Source organism: Marmota marmota, unplaced genomic scaffold (genome assembly GCF_001458135.2).
Source record: "Marmota marmota marmota unplaced genomic scaffold, marMar, whole genome shotgun sequence".
In the NCBI taxonomy this organism is placed as follows: domain Eukaryota; kingdom Metazoa; phylum Chordata; class Mammalia; order Rodentia; family Sciuridae; genus Marmota; species Marmota marmota.
In genome coordinates this window covers 15,381,446-15,405,466 of record NW_025999880.1, presented here as the reverse complement: position 1 = coordinate 15,405,466, position 24,021 = coordinate 15,381,446, and the positions used below count along the sequence as shown (strand labels likewise).

Genomic DNA, 24,021 nt, shown 5'->3' with positions numbered 1-24,021 from the left:
CCATACCCAATGGTATTCAATTTGTAGGTGCCTTATTTGATCAGTCCAGGTGGTATTTCAATTTAATTTAATTAATTATTATTGTTATATTTTTTTGGCACTGGGGATTGAATCCAGGGGCGTTTTAACACTGAGCCAAGTCCCTAACCCTTTAAAAATTTTTAAAAAAACTTTTTAGTTACACATGGACACAATATCTTTATTTTGTTTATTTATTTTTATGTGGTGCTAAAGATTGAACCCAATGCCTCACATGTGCAAGGCAAGTGCTCTGCCACTGAGCCACAACCCAAGCCCTTTAAATTTTTTTTAGAGAATTTTTTTGGTTGTAGATGGACACAATACCTTTATTTAACTAATTTATATATTGCTGAGGATCAAACCCAATGCCTCACACATGCTAGGCAAGCGCTCTACCACTGAGCTACAACCCTAGCCCACCTTTTTAATTTTGTTTTTTCTTTTTGAAATAGAGTCTCACTAAGTTGCGTAGAGCCTCACTAAGTTGCTGAGGCTGTCCTGGAACTTTCCATCCTCCCACCTCAGCCTCCTGAATCACTGGGATTACAGGCGTGTTCCACCCCTCCAGCTGTATTTTGTCTTTTGGCCTTGGCACTCCAGTTATACTTTTTCTTGCACTTGGTAGGATAGCCACATATGTCACAGATTGACATCTGAAGATGGCAGGCCTTAGAGCCACAGCGGTGGCACAGTGTGTGCATCTTATTATGATGCTGTTCAAATGATGACATTCCCTTCGTCATCTTGCTTCTGCTGCCAAGAGCCTGGAAGATACTGGAAGAGCCTCAATTCTTTATGAATAAGGAATAACACATTTTGTACTAGACCTATGGTAGTACAGCTTTTTTTTAAAGATTATATATATGTATGAATACACACACACATATCTATATTTTAGTTGTAGGTGGACACAGTACCTTTATTTTATTTTTATGTGGTGCTGAGGATTGAACCCAGTGCCTCATGGATGCCAAGTGAGCAGTCTATCACTGAGCCCCAGCACCAGCCCCTTAGTACATCTTTCTGCTGGGACAAAATACCTGTGAAAAAACATTTAAAGGAGGAAAGATTTCGTTTGGTTCATAGTTTATGAAGTTTCAGTCCATAGTATGGTGGCTCCATTGCTGGGACTTGTGGTAAAGCAGAATATCATAGTGGGGAAGGTGTGGTAGAGCAAAGATCTTATCTCATGGTGGCCAGAAGGAAGGAAGGGGCTCGGCCTGGCTTGGCCAGGGATAGGAGACAGTCCTGAAGAGCAAGGCTCAAGGGACTTACTGTCTTCAACTAGATCACCTCCTATCATTTCTACCACCTCCCAATAGTCCAGTCAGCTATGTATCCATCAGCAGATTAATCCACACTAAGATCTGACCCCTCATTATCCATTCACTTCCCGAAGGCTCCACTCTTTTGCATTGCTGCAAGTCTTTAACCCATGAGCTTCTGGGGGACAGTCCAGATCCAAACCATAATAGGGCCCTAAAAATTCTGCAACCAGTCCCGAGTATGTGTGTATTTCACATCCCCAGTTCTTTATGTTGAGGTTAGGTGACCTCCAAGGTAATTCTGTTCTTTCTCCTGCTCCAAGGCCAACCTGGAATCCTGAGTGATGACCTCTAGAAGGCTATAGGAACTTTGTACAGAAGTTTTATAGTCCCACCAACTAAAGTAACATAAAACATACATAGAGATAAATAATTTATTTAAAAATAAATAATGTGGGGCTGGGGTTATGGCTCAGTGGTAGAGCGTTCGTCTAGCACATGCGAGGTGCTGGGTTCAATCCTCAGCACTACATAAAATAAATAAATAAATAAAAATAAAGGTATTGTGTCTAACTACAACTAAATTTAAAAAAATAAATAAATAAATAATGTATGGTTATATTTCAAAATTCAAAAGGTACAGAAGGGTATACATTAGGGCTCCACTGTGATCCTCTAGTTTTGTTTTTTTCCTTCACTGGTGATTGAACCCAGATATGCTCAACCACTGAGCTACATCTCCAGCACTTTTTTGTTTTTTTAGAGCTTTATGGTTATACATAGTAATTGAGTTTATCCTGACAAACTCATACAAGATGGAATTTGATTTCAGTTCATGATGCGCCCCTTCTTCTCTCCTCCTCCCCCACCACTTTTAATTGTTTATTTTAGGACAGAGTCTTGATAAATTGCTCAGTTTGGCTTCAAAACTTGTGATTTTCCTGCCTCAGCCTCCTAAAATGCTGGGATTACAGGAATGCTACACCACACCTGGCTTTTCTATATTTTATTTTGAGATAGGTCACTCTAAGTTGTTTAGGGCCTCACTAAGTTAGTTGCTGAGACTGACCTTGAACTTGTGATCTTCCCAACTTAGCCTCCCAAGCCTCTAGTATTTCAGGTGTGTGCTATCAGGCCAGGCTAACATCTTATTTTCCTTGTTCCCCTTCTGCAAAGCAAGTGCTGCTACCCATCCCTGGGCACCCTCCAGACAGAGTCTATGCTTTGATAACATATATGTACATATTTCCATATTTTTTTTCTCTACCATATGGTGGGATGGTTTGTATACATTTTTTTTTGGAGATCCTGAGGATTAAACCCAGAGGCACTTTATCACAGAGCCACATCCCTATCCTTTTTTTTTTTTTTTTTGAAACAGTGTTTTGTTTAAGCAATTTAGCTTAGACTGGCCTTGCACTTGAGATCCTCTTGCCTCAGCTTCCCAAGTAGCTGAGATTATAGGCATTTGCCACCATGCCCATCTAACTTTTGCATTCTTTTGAAAGTTCCATTTAAAAAAAAAAACAACAAACCTAACTATGCATCTTAGAAAGAGTTCCAAACCATCATAGAGATCTACCTCATTATTTCTTCACTAACAATATCCCATTGTTTGAGTTCATCATAATTAACTTCACAAGTTTCCCTATTGATGGACACTTAGGTTATTTCCAAACATTTGTTCCTATAAATAGTGCTCTTAGAAAAGGATGGCCAGATTTAGCGAATTAAAATACAGGCTGTCCAATTAAATTTGAATTTCAGATAAACCATGAATAATTTCTTAGTATAAGTGTGTCCCATAATTTTGTCCCAAAAATAAAGTGGGCTATTTGGGACATAATTATATTACAAAAAAAATGTTGTTTAATCTGAAATTCAAATTTACTATGGCATTCTATAGGGGCTCAGTAAAGATTTTTTGAATAAATTGATAAATGTTCCTTCTCTAGAATGAAAGCTCATAAGGGAAGTTATTTTTTTAAATATTGTTTTAGTTGTTGATGGACCTTTATTTTGTTCCTTTATTTGTATGTGGTACTGAGAATTGAACCCAGCGCCTCACACACGCAAGGCAAGTGTTCTACCACTGAGCTACAACCCCAGCCCAGGGAAGTTACTTTGAGGTGTTCCCTGTAGGATCCTTGGTATTTAAAAGATGTGTTTGTTCAACACATGGACAAATGTTACAATGATGGTCTTCATGAATGTTTCATTGGGCCTATGAGATAATTACTTGTGGAATAAATTCATTTGTTTAAAAGTCTGGTTGATTCTGTTAAATCGCCCTCCACAGGACTCCAAAACTTCTTGGCCAGCTTGTGTAATTATATTCCTGTGTCACCTAAGTCAGTTAACCTTTGGGGGATTTTCCCCTTGAGGCTGCTCTAAATGGGGATAAGAAAGGAACTGAAAGTGCCAAACCCATTATACCAGCCCTTCATGTCTCCTCCATTAATTCGTGCCAGAAAATAAGGAATTTTAGATGCAAATGGTTGGAGATAACATCTGGCCCATCAGGACCCCCTCCCTCCCCCACTATCTTATCCCCAGAGGTGCCCAAGAAGCCCAGAGCGCCCTGCCAGTTCCTGGTGATGGATGGTTCACATTGGCTGGGCTGTCCCAGAGGCACCCTTGAGTCCATCGTCCACCTGCCTCCCAGTCTTCCAATCTGCTACTGGCACAGGATGATTTAATCATTATAATGAGGCTGTCACTGAGCGCATACTCTGCTACCTCCGATGGGAGAGGTAGTTCCTTGTCCCAACTGAGCTAGGCACACATGGTCTCTGTTTGCCAACCACAGAGGGGACACAGTATTAAGCCTTTTGAACTAGGAATTAGGGTGCTTGGATTTGGGCCTCTGTTTCATCAGTTCTGTACCAGCTGGATGACTTTGGACAAGTTACTTAACCTCTCTGAACATCAGCTTCTTCTGCAGTAAAAGAAGACTAATAACTCATAACTATTACTTCATGGGTGTGCCATAAAATTCAATAATTATGGGGAAAAGAGTTTGTAAACTGTGAAGTGTTCCATAAACACAAAATATTTTGAGGTATGTGTAGAATATGGATGGCAGAGGGTCTAAAGTGGTTTCTGGATTATTATTTTTTGAAGTACTGGGGATTGAAACCAGGGCCTAGAACATGCCAGGCAAATGCTCTACCACTGAGCTACATCCCCAGCGCTCCCTCCTTAAAATATATATATAATCTGTAGTTGGACAAAATAACTTTATTTATTTATTTTTATGTGGTGCTGAGGATCGAACCCAGGACCTCATGTGCACTAGGTGAGCGCTCTACTGCTGAGCCACAACCCCAGCTCCCCACCCCCAGCCCTTTTTATTTATCTTTTTTTATTTACGTTTCATTTTGAGACAGGTTCTCACTAAGCTGATGAGGCTGGCCTCACTCAAACTTGCCATTCCCCTGTCTCAGACTCCCAAATTGCTGGGAATACAGGCATGTGCCACTGTGCCTGACTAGCTTGTTTTAATCTTATTTTTACTATGATGGCTTCAAAATTTCTAACCAAGAATGCTTAAAGGGCAGCAATATGGAAAATGGATGGCATAACTTACTCTTTTCAAAACATTTAGAAACAGTCGATATTAATCATAGTGTCCATCAATGCAGGGGGCAGGACTAGCTAGTTACAAGGGCTGGTGAAGCCTCTCTAAACCACCCCTTGGTCACCCCATTGTTTCTTCCCAAAACTGGGAAATAAGGTCCCTGTTCCCCTGGGCTCCCTGTTTCTCTATATAGAGAACCCTCCTGAAAGACTGTGAGTCCATTAGCGTCTAGAAATCTGCCAAGGAGGTGGATGCCCAAACTAATTAAAGATGGAGTTTCTCCCAAGTCCTCACCTTGGCACCTGGCAATCCTTGGAGGATGGGAGTTCTTGCAGTATTAGAAAAGAAGCCAATTTCTCAGCACTCCTGAGGAGGGAGAGCCTTCCCCGAAGAGGCTGGGAAGCAGAGGAAGTGCTAAGCCAGGCCTGGGGTGAGGGAGGGAGGCTCTTTCTCACACTTGGTAGACCAGGATGTGAGTGTTGAAGTGAAGGTCCTGACCCACCCTGTCCCTGCCTGCCAGCTCTGGGTGTGTGGCTCTGAACTCTTTTGTTTCCTTTGAAGTAGATGGAAAGGTGGCAAATCACATTTTGTGTGGCGTGTGTGGGCCTGCCCATGTGTGCACCGAGATAGGGGGCCAGGACATTGCTGACCTGGTCTACAGGGGCCCCCTTACTGTGAAGACACACGAGTTTTGCTGGGAGCTGCAAGAGAATAACTTCCCAACAGCTACTTCCAGTGTAAATTACCTCCAAAAGTCTCATGTTGCACCTTTTTGGAGAGGCTGCCAGCTGTGTAGCCAGTTGTTGGGCCTGACAGCTTCACACTCTGAAGTGGGAAACACACAGGAGTGAAAATAGGTTTGTCTACACTGCACAGGGGTGGAAGGAATTCCCTAGATGGAGAAATCAAACGGACCTAGCCAGAGCACATCAAACCTCGGTTTATTTCACATTCCACATCTGAAGGCAGAAATGAATTCTGAGCTTTAACAGAGCAGGGAAGTGAGAGGTGGTGTGTGCTGGATGCTGGAAAAACTTGGTGCTATAGGCTGGGGATGTAGCTGGTGGTCGAGCTCTTGCCTAGCATACAGAAGCCCCTGGTTCTCTCTCCAGTACAGCAGAAAAGAAAAGATTAGGACTATAACCTTTGTAGCACAAAAGTGGGTAATGTACCCAGCTGAGAGAGCCTCTGAAATGTGAAGAGGGGTGTCTGGTTTTCTGGCCTGGTGGCAGCATGCCGGGTTTCCTCCTCTGTACTCTCCTTCTCAAAGAGTTTGGGATAGAAAGGGGGACATGTCCCTTTCATGGTACTGTTTTGGCACAGGAAGTAGGTAAGTGGAAGGAGGTAGAAACCACACTATTCCCCAGCACTACTCCCAGGAGGAACCTCTTGGCCAATTAAAAGTTTGGAAGTTTGGAACCTATAGCTTTTTCCATAAAGTGGCCCTCCTTATAGCTCTTCTACATTGGCCTTTTTGTTTTGGAAACTGCCATTTTATCTCAGCAGGGCCTTTGAATCTGTTGCATTCCATCCAGAGTCTTAGATATCACAAATTAGAAGCCAGCCTGGGCAATTTAGTGAGACCCTGTCTCAAAATAAAAAACAAATAGGGCTGGGATGTGGCTCAGTGTTTGAGCATCCTTGGGTTTGAAAAAAACACATCTGTTAACTTATTTACTTGTTTGTCATTTGTCTTCACAGGAGCAGAGATATTTCTCTCTCTCTCTCTCTCTCTCTCTCTCTTTCTCTTTCTCTCTCTCTCTCTTACGTCTATAATTAGCACCTGAGAGAAGAGTACCTGACCCATAAGTGATTCTCAGAATTTGTTGGATGAGTGAACAGGGACCATGTTTGTCACAGATCTGTCCAGGTTAAAACGAATGCCCTCTTTAGAAGAAAATTCTTCTTTTTTTTTTTTTTAAAGAGAGCGAGAGAGAAGAGAGAGAATTTTAATATTTATTTTTCAGCTTTTGGTGGACACAACATCATTGTTTGTATGTGGTGCTGAGGATCGAACCCGAGCTGCACGCATGCCAGGCGAGCGCTACCACTTGAGCCACATCCCCAGCCCCTAGAAGAAAATTCTTTTTATTTTCAGTATTGGGAATTGAACCCAAGGGTGCTTTAACACTGAGCCACATCCACAGCATCTTTTATTTTTTATTATGAGGCAGAGCTTCGGTAAATTGCTTAGGGCCTCTCTAAGTTGCTGAGGCTGACCTCAAACTTATGATCCCTTCTGCCTCAGCCTCCCAAGTCTTTGGAATTACATGTGTGTGGATTATATAACCAGCTTTCACAGGAAAATTCTGACACATAGATAGATTGGTGTTGTTGTAGAACCAGTCCCATTAATCCAGAATCACTTTCCTGCACTAAAGTCTGAATAAAGTTTCTTTTTCAAATATTTTATGAAATTGGTTTATGTGTCTATTGATTGCCTACTATGTGCTAGGCACTGTATTAGGAACTTTTACATATGTTGTACCTCAACAGAGAAATTCTATTGAACAGGTAATATCATTTGAACTTTTGCATTTTTCATATATATGTAGATGGACACAATACCTTTATTTTATTTCTTTATTTAATGTGGTGCTGAGGATTGAACCCAGTGCCTCATACATGCTAGGCAAGCACTCTACCACTGAGCTACAACTCCAACCCTGCATTTATCTATCTTTCTTTCCTTTCTTCCTTCTTTCTTCCTTCCTTTCTTTCTTTTTTTTCTTTTATGGTGCTGGGGATCAAACTCAGGGTCTTATGCGTGTTACCACTGAGCTGCATCCTCAGCCTTTATTTTAAAATTTATTTTGTGACAGAGTCTCACAACATTGCCAAGGCTGTCCTTGAACTTGCAGTCCTCCTGCCTCAGCCTGTGGTGTAACTGGGATTACAAGTACATGCTACCATATGCCGCTGGATGTTTCTTGATTCAAGATCAAGGGGCTTACTTTGAAGTGGTTACATCAATGACATACTTGATGGCAAATATGGTGATTTGGACTAAAACTACAGCAACACATAAGACTAAATATGAATTTAGGCAATAAAATGTTGCATTCTTCTGTTTTTGTATTTTGTATTTTTGGTTACAAGGGAAGTACTGTAACAAACAAAAGTCAGTTCAAGATCTAGGTAGGATTGTGTCTGGTCAACAGGGATTTTATTGTACATTTGAACTATGCTTTTACATTACAAAACTTTGAACAAATAATAGTAGGTGACATGTATCATGCATGTACTCTCATGAGTAATTTATATTTATTAACTCATTTAATCCTTCAAACAAATCCTTTCTAGCTGCTTTTAAAATTTTTTTTAGTTGTAGATGTATATAACACCTTTATTGTATTTATTTATTTTTATGTGATGTTGAGGATTGAACCCAGGCCTCACATGTGCTAGGCAAGTGCTCTACCACTGAGCCACAACCCCAGACCCATCTAGGTACTTTTATTATCTCAATTAAAAAAAAAAAAATTGGAGGCTCAGAGAAGTTACACAGCCAGGAAATGATAGAGAAAGCATTTGAATCCAGGCTCTTATGCTTACATTATGCTGTTCTGGTAGCCAACCAACTTGTCCTGGTTTGCCCAGGACTTCCCCGATTTTGGTCAGCAATTTTGTAAATAAAGCCATAATTACATCCAGATTGTGCAGCATCCAGTGTGCTGATCGCTAAGAAGATAGGGGAGTTGTGAAAATGACCTTGTTAGGCTGTTGCTATTAAAGTAAACTAGGTAATATGGAGAGAGATCTGTGGAGAGGACAAAAACATGAGCTAAGGAAAACAGTTCCAAATGAACTATAATGACTAAGAGAGAATGGGATTGGCAAAGGGCTGGCTGCAATGGAGGCAAAGAGAGTTGGAAATACCCTAAACAATGAAGGTGATAATGGTGATAGTTGAATGTCATGTGCCAGTTCTTTCTTTTTTGGGGGGTATCAGTGATTGAACTCAGGGGCGCTTAACCATTGAGCCACATCCCCAGCCCTTTTTTATATTTTATTTAAAGACAGGGTCTCTCTGATTTGCTTAGGGCCTTGCTTTTGCTGAGGCTGGCTTTGAACTCACGATCCTTCTGCCTCAGCCTCCCTAGCCACTGGGATTCCAGGCATGTGCCACCATGCTCAGCATTGGGTTCTTTCTAATCATCTTATCAGGATTAACTCACTTAATGCTCAGGCAGCCATGTGAGGTAGCACTATTATACACATTATTTAAAACTGAGGCTCAGAGATGTTAAACTGGGAGAATCCTTGTTGCATCAGAGAAAGAGACCTGCCCCAGGAGGGCATTACTTGAAAAAGAAAGCCCCTGTGAAAAAGGGGATGTAGGCTTAGGCCTATTCTTGACTTGAAAAGATTGTTTCAAAATGTTTCCTACTCATATTGTTTCCAGAATCCCTGAGGACAGAGGCATTTTTTCCAGCCCCAGTGGTTTGCCCACATTTGAACTGGAAATCAGAATAAGGATTAAGAGCAGCCTGGACCTTTCACTCACCATAAAGACTACAGTTTTGTAATCAGTAAACTGCTTTTATGAGCAGAGCTTGCCACGTGACCTGGTGTTTGACAGCTGGCAAGTCAGGCATCTCCTGTGTGTCTTGGCTGGACAACTGGATGTTAATGAATGACTGATGAAAAAACACAGCAGTGATTGCCCCTGTTAGATGTCCCATTGCTTTGGGAGACGCCCAGTCCCCTCTGGAACAGCCAGTTTCATTTTATGCACCTTGGCAAATTATTCATCTGTCACCCTCAAGGGCTTGCAATTAATTTTCATTTGTCCTGGCTTTTTTACAAGTGGGTTATAAATGGCTGCCTTCCCACTGGTGTACAAAATCTCCTTTTAAAACAGTCCCCTGTAATAGGTAGAAGAGATCTCTTTAGAGCTGGGTAAATACATGAAGGACTTTGTTTTGTTCTGAGGATCGGATGGACCTGATTTGTAATAATCAGTGGCTATCCTTGGTTCTACTTTCAGGGAGAATGTGGATTTTTTTTTTTTTTCTTTTCAGTACTGGGAACCTACCCAGAGGAACTTTACCCCTGAGCTATATCCCCAACCCTTTTAATTTTGAGACAGGGTCTTCCTAAATTACTGAAGCTGGCCTTGAATTTGTGGTCTTCCTGCCTCAGCTTCCTGAGTAGCTGGGATTATAGTGTGAGACACTGTGTTTGGCTAGAATGTGTTTTTTTTTAAAGGGATGAGGGTAGGGCTTTTATGTTTGCTTTATTTTGTTATTACTATTTACTATTTATTTTGTTATTACTATTTACCCCCATCCCCTTTCTTTTTTATAAAGATTTTCTTTCTTTCTTTGTTCAGTGCTGGGGACTGAACCCAGTTACATGCTAATGTAACTACCACTGAGCTACATCCCTAGCCTACCTACTTTTAAAAAATAAACTCTGACTTAATGGATATGTGAAGTGTGATTTAGTAAGTAATTTTGAATCAAAGTGTACTACCTGAATGCCTCTAGAAAATTGTAGTAAACTACATGTAAATCTGAATTGTACCTCTGGAACCATTTTCAGAGAATAGTTCAATGGCTTTAAGCACGTTCACATTATTATGCTACTGTCACCACCATCCTGCCATAGAACTCTTCTCATCTTGCCAAACTGAAACTCGGTAACCATTAAACAATGACTCCTCATTGTCCTCCCCCCTTTTTGATTTTTATTTACTTTTTTTGTACTGTAGATTGAATCCAGAGGCGTTTAACCACTGAGACACATCCCCAGCCCTATTTGTTTATTTATTTATTATTTTGTTACTGTGGATTAAATCCAGGAACACTTTACCACCGAGCTACATCCTCAGCCCTTTCTTTTCTTTGAATTTTTATTGAAATATTTGTTTTTTGTTGTAGATGAGTATAAAACCTTAATTTTATTTATTTATTTATGTATTTATGTATTTACTTATTTATTGTACCAGGGATTGAACTCAGGGGTGCTCAACCACTGAGCCACACCCCCAGCCCTATTTTGTATTTTATTCAGGGCCTCGCTGACTTGTTTAGTGCCTCCCTTTTGCTGAGGTTGGCTTTGAACTCAGGATTCACGGGTCTCAGCCTTCCGAGCCACTGGGATTACAGGCGTGCGCCACTGCGCCCAGCTTATTTATTTATTTTTATGTGGTGCTAAGGATCGAACCCAGTGCTTCAAACATGCTGGGTGAGTGCTCTACCACTGAGTCACAACCCCACCCCCAGCTCTTTCTTTCTTTTTTTTTTTTTTAATTTTGAGACAGGGCCTCACTAAATTGCTGAAGCTGGTCTTGAATTTGCAATATTCCTGCCTCAGCCTCCTGGGTCACTCCTCTGTCACTGGGTTTATAGGTATGCGCCACAGTGCCTGGCTCATCTATTCTTTTAAAAAAGAAACTACAACAATGGAATCTTACTGTTCGTACCACTCTGCCACTTCAAGGCTACCTATGTTCATTTCATCCATGTGCCATGATTCATCTAACCATTTTCCTGGTGATAGGCATTTGGATTGTTTGTAGTTTTTCACTATTATAAGCAATGTGGCAATAAACTTCCTTATGCATTTTTACATAGTTTGCATAATTGTGTATACATACCTATAGGATAAATTCTTAGAAATAAGATTTAAAAGTTAGATGGAGGGCTTGGGTATGGTTCAGTGGCAGACATGCATAGTTTGCATAAGGCTCTGGTTTCCATTTCTGGCATCGAGAGAAAAAAAATTTTTTTGGATAGATATTTCCAGATATTGAAGGATAAGATTTTAAGGCAACTGCTAATCTGAGAAGGCTGCTAATGGCTTTATGAATGGCTATAAACTAAAGAGATCTTCAGCCAGTCAGTAAGGACCATGCAACTGAAGGGAGTCTATGTCGTCCTTGCACCTACATCATTTCAAGCTGGAGTCTTTGTAGCACCGAGAAGCTTTGCTCTCATTATAAATGATCATCTTGGTCTTCTGATTTCTAAGACAGTCTCTTGATGATTTTGGTATCAATTCATTCTCTAGAGACTGTCAATTTAGGGTGATCAATATGATCTACAATCTAGTCTCTTTACTGTCCTTAGAGGCTCTGCTTGAAAACCTTTCTAGCTCTTTCCTATCCTTCCTACTACTGGTGTTTTGAGAGCCCCCAGTTAAATTGGGGTTCTAGTACCAGATACTAGATACAGATACAGATACAGAATTTATCTAGTACCCTTGGTGGACATTTTAAGAATTTCTAGTCAAGCTGGGTGCAGTGGCATATGACTGCAATCCCAGCAACTTGGGAGGCTGAGGTAGGAGGATAGTAAGTTTGAGGCTAGTCTCTTAGTGAAGCCCTGGCTAACTTAGCAAGACCCTGTCTCAAAAAATGAAAAATAAAAAGGGATGGGGATATGGCTCAGTGGTTAAGCACCTTTGGTTAAGTACCAATCCCTGGTACCAAAGGACAGATAAATAAATAAATAAGTACAATGTGATTTATCTTGTCTGTGGATTATAAACTCTATGGACAGGAGTTTTTTTTTTACCCATTCTTGGATCTCCTACAGCACTTAGTCCGTACTAAGTGCTCAGTTGCTTTGCTTAATCAATTGTTGGCTTGAACAATTAAATGCCTGGAGCCACTATGACACCTGGAATAAGTTTGAATTCTCATTTTGTCCAAAGTCCAAGGGGTTTCTGGTTAGTCTTGGCTGTCCTGGGGGAGTCTGTTCAAAGGAGTAAATAATCTCTTCCTGGGTATTATTCCATTTATTTTCTTAGGATTAGGTTGGGTTGGAATTTAACCAGGACCTCAGATTGTCCAATATGAATTTGAGTTAGAGATTCATACCCAACCGATCAACCTGCCCAGGTATACCGGAAGGACACACCAAAGATTGCTGTCTAGGCTTTGAAAGTGAAACACCACACCCAAAGGGTCAAACCTGGGATCAGCAGCAAGAACTCACAGGCATTCAGAATTTTCTTTGAGCTTCAAGTGAGCCATATATATGATATATATTGCTGGCTTTCTCTCTGACTCTTCTTTTCTGCCTCAAATGACCCAAGATGGAGGATGCCCTCTTGACTCATTTTGTGCTTCCCTGCCCAGGATCTGTGAGTCGAGTCAAAATCTTTGAACTCATTTCCCTTTGTGGTGGTGTGTTGAATTTGAATCTTTCTTTTGAAAATCCAGGAGATACCCAGATTGGGTTTTCCCAGAGAGGGCTACAACCATAGTCAGGCAGGCATAAATAGGACATGTATGGAACAAGAGTCACAGTGATGTCTGCCAATATAAACAAGTTTCCCTTGTGAGAAACCCCCTGGTTGTGGGTTGAACAACTAGGCATTAAGTTGCCCTCCACGTAAAAGAAGTAACCCATGAAAGACTCACTGCAAACACCCACTTCTAGTTCCTCTTCATTTCCTGTTAGGGCCTGGTTGCTAGTTGCTCTGGTACTAGAACCCCAATTTAACTGGGGGCTCTCAAAACACCAGAGAACAGAACCATCTGTCAAGTGCCAGGGAGTCAGTGACAGATGACTCTCTGGGTGCAGGAAGCGATTCTGCAACTTCAGCTGGGAGAGATTCCCCAAGTGACAGCAACTCCTCTACCCACATTTACATTTTGATCTAATTTCTGCATGTGATTTTAGAACTGATATTTTTCGGGTGACGAGGAACTAAAGCAATGACAGGCCTGAATCACCGTCATGTGCATGACAGGAAAAAAAAAAAATCACGTTTTCTACTGCTGGGATTGCCTGCTAGGAGAAGGGCAGGGTTTTTATCTCCATGGACTTAAGCAATGGAATGTCCTACTGTCTCCTTGAATTAGTGTCTCATGCCACTGAGACTAGCAAAAGGGGATCCAGGTTGCATGTCCAATCTCTAATCATTTACTAGCTCCTGCTATGATCATTTTTTTTCTTGAACATTTTTTGTGAGTCATAGGTTTCTCGTATAGCTTGCTTGAGAAGCAAGACTTTCTATGCTGGAAGATATAATAATTTCTAGGGTCAGCAAGCATTTATTTGCAGGGCCAGCAGGCACAAGTGTCTCTCTCATGCAGTGGGGAATTAAGGTCCCTGAACTTGCAGTACATGAAGTTATGACCAGGTTAGAAATGCTCACAGTTTGAGATATAGCTTCCTATAGTGTGGCACGGCCTAAGACAACCCAAATTTAAGTACCTCCTCCAAATCTAATTACTTGTCATATTGAATGAGTCACTTCATGCTCCTGAGCCTCACTTGAAATGGTCACTGAGCATTGGTAGCGCACATGGAATGAATGAACCCATAGTACTGAGTACCTGTTATGCCTCTGGCTCTGTGGTTTCTTTTCACAGTCTTTGTTTCTGTAAAATATGGTTAATAATTCTATACCTGCTCTCTATCCTTGCAGTGTTTTCAAAAGACAAAACAAGATAATGTGGGAAGGAGTAAAGGTATAACAATGTAGAAGTCTAGTTACCTTTGTCTTTTTTTTTTTGGTACTGAGGATTAAATCTAAGGACACTTAACCACTGAGCCCTTTTTATTTTTCATTTTGAGATAGGGTCTAGCTAAGTTGCTTAGGGCCTTGCTAAATTGCTAACACTGGCTTTGAACTTGTGATCCTACTGCCTCAGCCTCTGGAGCTGCTGGGATTACAGACATACACTACCAAGCCCAGCGCCTTTGCCTTTAATTCAGATTTACTACATTCTTCTCTTTTGCCCTTTCATCCTAAATCTGTATGAGTTTGCCTGGGTGTGGCTTTATGGGACTGATTATTCATCTTGCCCCATCCAAGTCCAGTGTGGGCACATAGCTGGGAGAGTAGCATTTCCTCCTGATCTCATGCCCCTAGGTGTACATGTCATCTTGAAATGTACAACATCCATGGGAACATCAGCTTCCCACACATTGTAGGAGATTTCAGCTAAAATGTGTGTGAGTCACGTGAAGTTGAAGGGCTGGTTTTGGAGCTTTTGGGCTACTCATTCCCACATTATCAGAGACAAGATCTGAGTGACCAGGTGAATTTGGTCACCTGCAGCAAAAAGAGCATGGGCTCAGAAGTCAAACCATTCCATCCAGGACTCCTTGCCCTGCCAGTTACTAATTACATAACTGGTCAATGACTTAACCCAGCTTGGGAGAAAAGGGAAATAGTGGAAGAATTCCAGGGCCTCTACAATCAGGGATAACTGAAATGAGGGATTTAAATGCCTCCAGGATAAATTTTCCTCTGTTTCTTCCTCTTTTTCTATGTTATTCTTTCAGTCATGATTTTTCCCTAGAGAGGGGACCATGACTTTGATAGCTCTCATGTCTCATGGGTTATAGCTCTATTATCAGAAAAGCTCTGGTCTCTTCTCTCAGTCCCAACTTCAAAAATCCTGGAGTGGAACTCTGATTGGCCTAACTTAGGTCAGTAGTTAGGTCCCAGACCAATCAACTGTGGCAGGGTGGAGGCAGGGTCTTGTAGTAGAGGCAAGACCATGGGTACCACTCCCAGAGATTCTGAAACCCACCGGAGCCTCATGTGCTTGCACTTAGACAGTTACTTCACCTCTCTGAGCCTGTTTTCTTATTATGTAAAATGGGACTATTAATACGACCCAACACCATATATGGCTTTCATTTTCATCTTGCCCTTAGTTTTACTTGGGGCTGAAAAATGATGAGACAAACCAAATTTTTAAAAATGTATTCTTTTAGTTGTAGACAGACAAAATACCTTTATTTTGTTTATTTTTATGTGGTGTTGAGGATTGAACCCAGTGCCTCATACATGCTAGACAAGTGCCCTACCATTGAGCCACAACCCCAGCTCATTGTTTTGTTTTTTTAAGATGGGTTCTCACCATGTTGCTCGGGATGGTCCCAAACTCCTGGGCTTGGGGGATGCAGTACACACACCTGTAATCCAGCAGCTTGGGAGGCTGAGGCAGGAGGATCACGAGTTCGAAGCCAGCCTCATTAAAAGCAAGGCACTAAGCAGCTCAGTGAGACCCTGTCTCTAAATAAAAATACAAAATAGTGCTGGGGATGTGGCTCAGTGGTCAAGTGCCTCTGCCCGAAAAAAGGATTTGGTGACATGCATAAAGCAGTTATTTTTGTACCTAAATTATTTTGGGACAAGACCTATATTCTGTAATTTAGTGTCTAATTAAATAGAACTTTTAAAAATAGTAAACAAAATGTTTGAATTTTTAAAAATGCAAACTTATCTAAAGATTATTATTACAGGACTGGGGTTGTGGCTTAGTGGTAGAGCGCTTACCTAGCATGCTCGAGGCCTTGGGTTTGATCCTCAGCACCACATAAAAATAAGTAAATAAAATAGAGGTATTGTGTCCAACATCAACTAAAAAAATATTTTAAAAAGATTATTATTACAGAACTGACAAAAAAGATGAAAATACTAGTGTAGGTATACAAATACATGATTGAAGCTGGATATGGTGCTGTACCCTTGTAATCCCAGCTATTTGAGAGGCTGAGACAGGAGGATCACAGGTTTGAGGTCAGTGAGGCCCTAAGCAATTTATCGAGACACTGTTTCAAAATAAAAAATAAAAAAGAGAAGGGATATGGCTCAATGGTAAAGCACCCCTGGGTTCAATCCCCATTATCCAAAACTACCACCAATAACAAAAATCCCATGTTTGAATATGAAATGTTTCTGTTTTTGTAATCCAAATTTTTTTTTAATATTTATTTATTTATTTTTAGTTATCGGCGGACACAACATCTTTGTATGTGGTGCTGAGGATCGAACCCGGGCCGCACGCATGCCAGGCGAGCGCGCTACCGCTTGAGCCACATCCCCATCCCCTGTAATCCAAATTTAAAACTACTAAAGGGGAAGGTACAATGTAAAAAATTTACAAGAATTTTTTTATAAATCAAGAATTTTAAGCTACAATAAATGAATAGATTAAAAGTAGAGGGGTGGTGGTTGTGGCTCGCTTAGCATGTGTGAGGCCCTGGGTTCGATCCTCAGCACTACATAAAAATGAATAAATAAATTAAATAAAGGTATTGTGTCCATCTACAACTAAAAATAAATAAATATTTTTAAAAGTTTATATTGTTCTGCTTGGGAGGCTGAGACAGGAGGATAGTAAATTTGAGGCCAGCCTCGGCAACTTAGAGAGACCCTGTCTCAAAGTGAAAAAAATAAAAAGGGCTGGGGATGTAGCTCAGAGGTAAAGCAACCACAGATTTGATCCATAAGACCAGAAAATTAATTGATTAATTAAATAAAAATAAAATTAAGTAGATATGATATACGTGTATTTATAATACGCAAGAGTATATGCGATTATTCAGTCTTTCTTTTATAGTTACAAAAATACTTGGGTGACACCCAAAGAGTATGTTTCCCTGCTTTTTTGTTTTTGTTTTTGGTACTGGGAATTGAACCCAGGAGTGCCTTTATTACTGAGCCTTAGCCCTTTTTATTTTGAGACAAGGTTTTGCTAAATTGCTTAGGACCTTGCCAAGTTGCTGAGGCTGGCTTTAAACCCATGATCCTTCTGCCTCAGCCTCCCGAGTAGCTGGGATTACAGGTGTGAGCCAGTGTGCCCAGTTGTTTCTTTGTGTTTTGGAGAAAGAACGGTCTTGTTGTGAGCAGGAGTAAAAATATATTGAGCACCGTCTCCTATGTGGTAAAGAGGATGGTTTCTTGATCATAAACCCAGCTGACATTTATAAATAGCTATGAATGACTAATCGAGGCCATGACAATTGGGGGCAATATAGTCTTAGAAAACAGCCCAAATTGAGGCCCATCATTTGAGGTCTGGTCAAATGGTCCTGTTGTTTGTCTGCACACCTCCTGTATCTTCCTGTAGTTCCTATCTACTTTCCAGGGTTGTAGTAACAATGGCTAAAAGTATCTAGTTGCAGCCTACAAAGATACTCAGTAAATACTGATTCACTTTCTTTTCCCCATGTCTTAAGAACTCTTGCAAAAAATTTCATGAGGAACAGGGTGCAGTAGTGTGTACCTGTGGCTCCAGCTACCTGGGAGGACTGAGGTAAGAGGATTGCTTGAGCATAGGAGGTCAGGACCAGCCTGGGCAACATAGCAAGACTCCCATCCTCACCCCTGCCTCAAAAAAAAAAAAATAGAGAGAGAGAGAGAGACAGAGAGAGAGAGAGAGGGAGAGAGAGAGAGAGAGAAACGAGATTGGGTACAGCCATTCCATTATAGGAATCGGTCACATGGCTCAAATACTGACTGTAGCGTCCTCTGATTTGTTTAAAATTGGCTTTGAGGATCCCACCATGATTCTCAAGTTAGCCTGAGAAAACTCAATTTGAAATCTATTTCAGTTTTTTCTTTTTGGCACTGGGGATTTAACCCAGAGGCATTAACCATTGAGCCACTTCCCTAGCCCTTTTTATTTTGAAACACAGTCTCACTAAATTGCTGATGCTGCCCTTGAACTTGTGATCCTCCTGCTTCAGTCTCCTGAGTCACTATATTACAGTGCCTTCCACCATGCCCAGCTATCTCAGTATTTTCTAAATGCTTACCTGACCCATTAGGAATTCAGCAGATGAAAGCAAGTGAAGAAACACATCTAGTCCACAAATATATATGTGTGTGTGTGGGGTGTGTGTGTATGCATAAATAACATATGTGTGTAAATATATATGTATATATTTTATTTACCATGTATATATAGACACGTGGATATAATTATAGTGTACAGTATGCCACAGGCTCAAAATAGCAGAACAGTTATGTAAATTATAGTTTAGAATTTCTCAAATCACTACTTTTTCCTAACAAGTCCATGTCCTTATGACATTGTCAGCACAATCAAAAGAAAGAATAAGATTTATATTATGTGAATGTGCAGTCTCTATCATATGGCAGAACATCTGTAACTAGCCATGTGGCTTTGGGCAAACCACTTGGTATTTTCAATTTGAAAAACATTTGTGTGCTTAACACGTGTGAAGCTTCGAGATGGAATCTGGGAGATGATTCAGACATGCCTTTAAAGAGAGGGGCCTGTTGGAAAGACTTTCAGTAGAAGTAAGTACAGAATCTGCAATGGTTCTAGAAGCATAGGGCATATTTAGGAGTCAGGACTAGCAAGTGGTCTGGGTTAACTGAAGTTTATAAGACATGGAGAGTGTGTAGGGAGCTAAGGTGTTGGGGAGTTATATCCATATAGGGGTCAGGAGGGAGGGAGGTGGCATAGATCTGAACTTAGGTGACTTGAAGAATGGGATACCTTTTAAGCAATATTAGGGAAAAATAAGAGAAGGAGTGAGTATGGGAAGAATAATGACTTTAATTTTAAATATTTGTACTGGGCTAGGGATATAGTTAGTGATAGCTTGCTTGTCTAGTATGTGCAATGCCCTGGGTTCAATCCCTAGCACCACAAAAAAAAAATCCTAGTTGGCTAGGTAGATATCCAGCTTGGAAGAGTTGCAGGGGTTGAAGCTAATAGACCTGAGAGTTGTTTAAAGTGGTATTTGAGCCGGGTGTGGTGGCACACACCTGTAATCCCAGCTGCTCAGGAAGCTATAACAGGAGGATTCAAGTTCAAAGCCAGCCTCAGCAATGGCAAGGCACTAAGCAACTCAGTGAGACCCTGTCTCTAAATAAAATACAAAATAGGGCTGGGGATGTGGCTCAGTGGTCAAGTGCCCCTGAGTTCAATCCCCAGAACCCCCCACCCAAAGTGGTATTTGAATCACTGATTAGGATGTAGTTTCCACTGCTAAAATAGTGATACCAAAATACTTGTGGTTTAAACCATATAGAAGTGGTTTTCTTTCTCACATAATTCAGGGGTAAGCAGTCAAAGGATAGTATGGTACTCTGGAAAGTCAAAGATGCAGACATCTTCTTTTTGCCCTGTTAAGCCCAGGGTCATTCACACGGACAAAGATGAGTCAACATTACCAAATCTGTTCTTCCAGCCAGTGACTGCCCACAACAAAGACTACTTTTCTCCCTTGCAGATAATGTGGCCAATGAGAGGTATGCAAAAGACATGTGAGCCTCCTACAAACATATTTTGAATATCAATATATTCTCAAATACTGTCACAGAGCATAGCATTATGAAAGGAGTCTTCTGAGGAAGGGACTTCAGGGTGCCTCAGGTAAAGGAGGAGGAGAATTGAAGGCATGGGGGCAGTGGTCCTCAACCAGGGGTGATTTTGCACTCCCCAACCTGGTCCCAAGGCTCTCTGGAGATATTTTTGGTTGTCACAACTGGGGTTTGTGTGTGCTACAGGCCTCTAGCAAGTAGAGGTCAGGGATGCTGCTAAACAGTTTACAAATGCAAAGGAAAACCCCCAGCAACAAAGAATGATCTGGACCCCAAATGTCAATAGTGCTGAGCTTGAGAAATCCCATATTAGGAGATGAGGACAGTGGTTCCCAAACTTTGCTGCACATTCAAATCACCTGGGGAGCTTTTAAAGATCCAAATACCCAACTCAGACCAAGGCCAATAAATCTCTTGGTGAGACTCAGGCATCAGTATTTTCAAATAATCCCAGGTAATTCCAAAATATAGCAAGGTTCAAGAACCACTGGATTAGAGGATCTGGTAAACTCTAAGGGGAGTTTCAATGATTCCTGGCACATGGTGGGTTCTCAGTAAACATCTGAGGAATGAGCAAATATGTAAGTAATAACATCATGGGGGGTAGAAGTAAAGGGTCAGGAGTTAAGGGAGTAGATTGGAGGTGGAGGTAGAGGGAGAGTTTTGCTTACAGATTATTCTTAGAACTATGGCTATATTTGGAAACATGAAGGGCAGTAGGTTGAGGAAGAAGCTGATAGAGAAAAGATTTTCTGTTTTTAGGTTGACGGAGAATTGTTTGTAGGAAGAAGGTAAGGAATAAGGAGAGGGAAAAGGGGTAAGGATAGGAGAGAGAACAGGAGACATTAGTAGAGGGTATGAGACAAACAGAACTATTCGAGGCATGAAATTGAGAAGAGACACATTCTTAGACACAGAAGGATAACTCAGGTGAAGATATGGACTAATTTTGAAATGGAGATAAAGGTGGGGCCAGAGTCTCCCCCAGCCCCCTTTTCTTTTCTTGGGACTGGGAATTGAACCCATGAAGCACTTTACCACGAGTTAAATCCACATCCCTTTTTGAGTTTTGAGACGGGGTCTGGCTAAGCTACCAAGGTTGGCCTTAAATTTATGGTACTCCTGCCTCAGCCTCCCGAGCCACTGGGATAAGAGGCATGTGCCACCACCCCTGGCTAGTAGAGTCTGGAATGACCTCCATCTTCCCTATAAGTGGATGGGAGGTGAGGAATCTTTTGAAAATAAATATGATGGGAGTGGATTTTGAACTTGAGGAATGTGGAGAAGTCTTGGGTCACACTGTATGAAAAACCATTGTTAAGAAGAGCCCAGGTATGGGCTAGGGTTGTGGCTCAGAGAAGGAGTGATTGCCTAGCATGCCTGGGGCACTGAGTTCAATCCTCAGCACCACATAAATATAAAATAAAGGCATTGTGTCCAACTACAACTAAAAAATAAATGCTTAAAAGAAGAAGAAGAAGAAGGAGGAGGAGGAGGAGGAGGACAAGGGGAAGAAGAGGAGCCCAGGTGGGCTGAGGATGTAACTTAGGGGTGGCACACTTGCCTAGCATGTGTGAGGTCCTGGATTCAATCTCCAGCATCACTTAAAAAAAAAAAAAAAAGAGCCCGGTGCTGGGTATAGTGCACATACATGCCTGTAATCTCAGCTACTGGGAAGGATGAAGCAGGAGAAATGCAAATTTGAGGCCAGTCTTGGCAATTTACAGGGTTTCCAATTAAAATAAGAAGGGCTGGGGATGTAGCTGAGGGATAGAGCACCCCTGACTTCAATCCCTAGTGCTGAGTGGGCAGAGAGAATTTTTTGAGATTGTGAATTTATACTAGGTCAAACTAGCATGACCTTGGGCCTTTCTCCAGCAATGTGGAAGGAGAGAAACAAGTCAAAAGGAGCCAGTTGGGGCTGGTAAAGCAGGGACAGTAGAAAACCAATGGAAAGGGCTGGGGCTGGGGCTGAGTTAGAAAACTGTGCTTAGCCTGTGCAAAGCCCCTGAATTCAAGCCTCAAAACCAAAAGGAAAGGGTGGGTGGGGGTGGGGTGGGGTGGGGTGGGGCAGAGTTCTTTGGCATTTGTGATCACATTCCAAGATGGCTGAACATGAGATCTAGGTCAGGAGGAAATATGAGTGAAGTTAAAATAGTGCTGAAGGATTGGAGAAATGATGGTAGTTGAAGACTTAGAGATGTCAGGAAAATTAAAAAGATGTTCAATGGTAGAGAAAAAGATGAAGTTGGGTCAGAGAGAATTTCATAGATTAAGATCTGGGAGTAGAATAAGTTCAAATAATGATCAAATTTAATGTGTAGGTTTGATTGTATTATCTTTTAAAGCCCTTTTAACTATAAAAAAAAAGTCTATGAGAAATGTGAATTGTTGGATTCTGAATTTACATCCTAATTTCTGAGAAGCTAAGAATGTGACCCTAATTGATCTTTTTTACACGTGACATTCCAAGTGGTTTGTGTCCATAGGGAGGGACTATCTGGGAGGCCTTCTGCATGTGCTCAGTGGTGAAGATGATCAATCAGTATTGGGCCTCAATGTCTTTCAAAAATTTTTATATAAATTCAACTGACACTAAAATTTAAGAGTAGGCTGTGGAAGTTGGGAAACATGAGAATCTTTCTGGGTCATATAAAAGTAAATATTTGAGAATGAAAAAAATCTGCCTCGCATATGCTCATGCAATAAAGGCTAACCTCACTTTTCCCTTTCTCTGCCTTTGGGCAAATTGCAATTAAAAAAAAAAAAGTAAAATGGCGATATCCTAGAACAGATTACTTAAACCACACATTGGTGTTTATGGGAGGACTCAGATTCACACTCCATTGTGAGGCTAACAGGATGCTTTTCGGGGTCTTGTGATCATTACTTGTGATCCACATAGTGGAACCTAAGCCCCTGAACTCTCTTTCTGCTGTGTTCTGAGAGCAAGAGTTTGGCTTCCTAATTGCCCCATATGGTGGTTTTATTTGGTGGCTCAGCTGGGTGGAGTGAACTCTCGGAAGAGATGCATTCATTTTTAGTTACCTCATCAGATTGCTAATTTTCAATCTGGCGGCATAAATCACCATAATTACTGTAATTCCCAAACAGAGAGGCAGATATTCTGGCACTAGGGTAGTAGCTATTGCTATTGCTACACCAAAGCTGTTCTACCTGGTGCTCAGAGGTTGGAGAGTGTCTGGCCTGCCCTGAAAAGACACTCTGGGATTTGGGATGGAGGGCTTGCTGGGCAGCTATTTTCCTTTACCTGGGGGAAAACTCAGTCCTGAGAGGAACAGCTTCTTCTGAACTAGCAGCAAGGGCCTGCAGTTTAAGACAGACCTTTGGGTCTGGAGTGTTCCTCAGTGGTAGAGTACGTGCTTAGCATGTGTGAGAACTTAGGTTCAAATTCCAGAACCCAAAAGAGAGAGAAGGGGGAAAAAAAAGGCCCTTGGCCTTGGACAGCTGTTTACATGGTGGTGTGCAAACAGAACTCAGCAAAACTGCAGTCCTCATTTTTTTCCCTTTTTCTCATGAACTCATTTCTTGGTGTGGCGTTATTTTTGCATCTCTCCTGAGGAAAGCTTTGAAAGTCCCAAAGAATTATATCAGAGAGGAAAAAAGAAATTCCAATGTAACTTACCTCTTTAACATTTATACTTGTAATATAGATTTTAAAAAATAAAATTAAAAAAAACCTAAAGTAAGTTTTAGATATACAAACTAGATCCTGAATCAGAGCCACTTGGTGGAAAATGTAGATGAGTGGTAGAGTACTTGCCTAGCAGGTGGGAGGTCCCGAGTTTGATCCCAAGTACTAAAGGGAAAAAAAAGAAAGAAATCTTGTAAATATGTGAAAATTCCTTACCATTCCCACAGAAGGTGAGGAGGTCCATACCACACTTTCTTGCTAAGTTTATATCATAATGTTGTTTGAGTGCCTGTTTATTTTGTTTTGGTTTTGCTGGGCATTTTTAAATGTTTGGAGTATTGGGGATTGAACCCAGAGGAGCTTTACCACTGAGCTACATCCCCTTTTTATTTATTTAACTCTCTCTCTCTCTCTCTCTCTCTTTTTTTTTTTTTTTTTTTTTT

The 24,021-nt window shown here is 41.1% G+C and overlaps 1 long non-coding RNA gene across 1 annotated transcript; it reads left to right on the top strand.

Moving 5' to 3' along the window:
* Positions 1-591: 591 nt before the first annotated feature.
* On the top strand, positions 592-11,721 carry LOC125611879. The gene is made up of 3 exons (XR_007342115.1): positions 592-712; positions 6,052-6,061; positions 11,709-11,721. It is a non-coding gene; the product is annotated as an uncharacterized LOC125611879 (long non-coding RNA).
* Positions 11,722-24,021: the final 12,300 nt, after the last annotated feature.